A 4,884-nucleotide genomic window follows, 5' to 3' on the forward strand; every position below is an offset into this window, starting at 1 on the left:
GTGTTTTCATCCATTTTATCATGTAAAATTCATTTGTATCATTTATGAAGATATCATGTAACAGTGACTCAGCCTTACAAAAGGCAAACATTTTACATAGGAATTTATCTTGATATACTTCCAGGATTTTCTTTTATTGCTTCTTTACTACACTATAAAAATGCTGGGTTATTTTCAAGCTATGGTAGAACGAACCTAATCGTGGGTTAAACTAACCCCCGAAAATGTTCATATTTGACCCAGTCAGGTTGAAACAACCTACGTTTTGGGCTGAAAGAAACCAGCATACACTGTAAAAAATTATCCTGTAAAAAACAGTAATCTACTGGCAGCTGTGGTTGCCAGCTTTATACTGTTAAATAACAGCGGGTTACTGTTATTTGAATTAACAGCATGATACTGTTTTATTAGCTACAGCATACAACTGTTATTTAGCAGCCTGATACTGTTTTAAGAACAGCATACTAATGTTACTTAGCAGCATACAGCTGTTAATTTACATACTAGTCAACTTATTTTAATTGTAATGCAATTATACCCTGCATTTTATATTTGTGGATCAAAAAACTAATGAAGCCAACTTATTCTTTTTTCATCTTCTTTATTCCTATTCAACATCAGATTTTATATGCGTTGTTTGTTACGCCATAAAATAGGCAAAAATACAAGCCATGATTATAATGTTTAATGCACAAACTATGGTGCAACAAAAAAGCACCCATAACGTATAAAAATACAAAAATGGCTTTCGTAAAGCAACTAAACGAAAACAAATAAGACACAATAAGGCATTTAAATGCCTTAACATAAAATACAAATGTAGCTTCAAATCAATGTCACTAACCTAAAACGAAAAAAGTTAATAAAAATCATTTAATTAAAAAACAAAAAGGTTTAGTGATAGTTCGCCAAAAAAAATAATTCTGTCATCATTAGCTCACCCTCTGGTTATTTCAAACTTTTATGACTTTCTTTCTTCTGTAGAACAGAAGAAAGATTTTCAGATAATTGGAATATTTTACCATCAATGCATGCACACGGAAAGCTTACCAGCATGTATTACAACAGCTTGACTGAATCTTTATAACTTAGCGGTATTTTTAGACATACTTGATAGCATCACTGATCTATAATAAATCAGTGGGTAACATACTCTATATTAAATGGATTTTAAGATAACCCGAAAATCTGGCGAATTTGCAGACAATATAAAATATTTCTCACCTACATGGACAGAAAGCGCACATTAAAAGTGTAACTACACAAAAACAATAATTGATTTAGATTGTTCCCGATTCATCTTTTACAGAGATATTAGTAAAACGTACAGGTTGGATTAAATTTAGGGTAATTCTTACCTTTTAGTCACGAGCATTTGAATCTCCTGTTAGCTAACACTACCCAGTCACTGTTTCAGAAGTTTTCCGCTAACCAGCATATCTTAGCGTTGTTTTCAGAACTACTTTGCCTGATTAAAACAGGAAATGTTATTAAATAATAAAAACTTCACAGGATATTTAAGATCTAACATTTAATTGAAAGATATTACAACCATAGATAAAGGTGCAGACGTACCTCATGCTGATAATCCAAAATGGCACAGATAGGAAAATATGGTATAATGCTGTTAAATAACAGTGACATACTGTGGTTGTTCGAAGTGAACAAGTCTTCCCACAATGCACTGTATAAAACAGTAACATACTGCTATTAAACGAAAACAGCATTTTGCTGTTAAATTTCCATGTAAATTAACAGGAATTTTTTACAGTGTAGGTTCATTTGAATTCATAACCCAACTGTTGGATCCGCCCCATTTTGACCCAGTCATGGGTTGAAAGTAACCCAGCGAATGACCCAGAGTGAGGTTAGTGGTAGTCAAATTATTATTGAAGATTTACAGTGTGATGCATAAAGTGTGAGATCTCATGCAATGGGAGTGAAGTAATGTGAATGAGTGTTTGTACCAAAGGGGAATCTGAACCAAAATCTTGGGGGTAAAAACGGAAATTCAAAATAGAGAGGGTGGGAACTAACCATTAAAATAGCTTAAGCTTTCCTCGTGATCTGATCCTTCAATTGATTTTCAGATAATTGGAAATTAGAAAATAGGTCACAACTGCTCTGCACAGGAATTAAGCAAGACCCTCTATGTTATCTATGCCCATCTAACTACTCCTTGGAATTTTGGATAAAGTGGAGTGTTGAGAACAGTACTACTGTCTTTATAATGTTCTGTAATGTTTCTAATGTGCCTTTATAATATCAGATATCCTCCATATTTGTTTTTCTTCACGTGTCATGTTTGTTCATGCGAGTTTCTGCAAGATCTCGTGCCACTCATTACTATCAGGTCTGCCTGATCCGTCGCTTCTGTGCACTCTGAGAATTCTAATGTTAAAAATCGGTCCTTATGTCTGTGGTTTTGAANATAGCATCACTGATCTATAATAAATCAGTGGGTAACATACTCTATATTAAATGGATTTTAAGATAACCCGAAAATCTGGCGAATTTGCAGACAATATAAAATATTTCTCACCTACATGGACAGAAAGCGCACATTAAAAGTGTAACTACACAAAAACAATAATTGATTTAGATTGTTCCCGATTCATCTTTTACAGAGATATTAGTAAAACGTACAGGTTGGATTAAATTTAGGGTAATTCTTACCTTTTAGTCACGAGCATTTGAATATCCTGTAGGATGTAATGCAGTCCCATGTTTACTGCATCGTCCACAGACCTGTTTGCTCGGTAAGCAAACTGGAGGGGATCAAGAAGTGGTCTGGTGATGTCCTTCAGGTGGGCCAGTACAAGTCTCTCAAATGACTTCATGACCACAGATGTTAAAGCAACAGGCCTGTAGTCATTAAGTCCAGATATTTTGGGTTTCTTCTGTACAGGGATGATGGTGGAGCGTTTGAAGCATGAAGGGACTTCACACTGCTCCAAAGATCTGTTAAAAATATTTGTGAAGATGGGCGACAGCTGCTCTGCACAGACTTTCAGGCAGGAGGGTGAGACATTGTCTGGGCCTGGTGCTTTTCTGATCTTTTGTTTGCGGAAAAGCTGGCAAACATCCTCTTCGCAGATCTTAAGTGCAGGTTGAGTGTCAAGAGGAGGTGTTAATGGTATAGCAGAGATAGGGTCAGGGCGGGTGTGAAGGGTGAGACTCTGCATTTCAAAACGACAATAGAAGTCGTTCAGGTCGTCAGCCAGTCGTTGATTACCCATAGACTGAGGGGATGATGGCTTGTAGTTGGTAATGTCTTTCAGGCCTTTCCACACCGATGCAGGGTCGTTGGCTGAAAACTGGTTCTTCAGCTTTTCAGAGTAGCTTCTCTTAGCTGCTCTTATCTCCTTTGTCAGTGTGTTTTTGGCCTGATTATACAAGACTTTGTCCCCACTTCTGTAAGCATCTTCTTTGGCCTGACGAAGCTGTCTCAGTTTCATTGTAAACCATGGTTTGTCATTGTTGTATGTTAAGCGAGTCCTGGTGGGAATACACATGTCCTCACAGAAGCTGATGTAGGATGTCACTGTGTCAGTTAACTCATCCAGATCAGTGGCTGCAGCTTCAAAGACACTCCAATCCGTGCAGTCGAAACAGGCTTGTAAGGCCCGCTCTGTTTCGCTGCTCCATCTCTTTGCTGTTCTTGCTACAGGCTTGGCAGATTTAAGCTTCTGTCTGTCTGTTTGTCGTAACACCTAGACAGACCAGGGACTTACGTCAGGATCCTGTTTGTAGACTTCAGCTCGGCCTTCAACACCATAATCCCAGACCTCCTCCTGCCCAAGCTTACCCAGCTCTCTGTGCCAACCTCTACCTGTCAGTGGATTATTAACTTCCTGTCGAACAGGCAGCAGCTAGTGAGGTTGGGAAAATTTAAATCCAGCACATGTACCATCAGCACCGGAGCTCCTCAAGGATGTGTTCTTTCTCCACTGCTATATTCACTCTACACAAACGAATGCACCTCTACAGACCCTTCTGTCAAACTCCTGAAGTTTGCAGATGACACCACAGTCATTGGCCTTATTCAAGACGGTGATGAATCTGCCTACAGAAAGGAGGTTGCTCAGCTGGCTGCCTGGTGTAGTCAAAACAACCTAGAGCTGAATGCATTCAAGACAGTGGAGATGATAGTGGATTTCAGAAGGAACCCTCCATCACTTCCTCCCCTCACCATCCTGGACAGCACTGTGGATACTGTGGAGTCATTCAGGTTCCTGGGCTCCACCATCTCTCAGGACCTGAAGTGGGAGTCCCACATAGACTCCATTGTAAAGAAGGCCCAGCAGAGGTTATACTTCCTCCGTCAATTGAGGAAGTTCAACCTACCACAGGAGCTACTGACCCAGTTCTACTCAGTGGTCATCGAATCTGTTCTGTGCACTTCAATTACTGTTTGGTATGGCTCGGCCACCAAATCAGACCTACGAAGACTACAACGGACAGTTCGTAGTGCTGAGAAAATTATTGGTGCTCCTCTGCCCACACTTCAGGACCTGTACGATTCCAGAGTGAAAAACAGGGCAAGAAAAATCATCATTGACTCCACACACCCAGCACACAAACTCTTTGATCTGCTGCCCTCTGGCCGGCGCTTTAGAGCACCAAACACCAGGACTTCCAGACACAGAAGCAGCTTCTTCCCCCAGGCAATCTCCCTCCTAAACAGATAACTGCTCCTTAAGAGCAATATTCCACTTCCACTACTCCTATAGTGTGCACTACTGTGCCTTATTATATCTACATCTTATGTATACATGTATATAACACTACCTCTACTTACTAAATTATCCATTTGCACAAGTGTACATACAATCTGTTAATATGTATATGCTACTATATACTACCCGGTACAATGTCTCTTAT

This window comes from Triplophysa rosa, linkage group LG10, assembly GCF_024868665.1.
Source record: "Triplophysa rosa linkage group LG10, Trosa_1v2, whole genome shotgun sequence".
NCBI lineage: Eukaryota > Metazoa > Chordata > Actinopteri > Cypriniformes > Nemacheilidae > Triplophysa > Triplophysa rosa.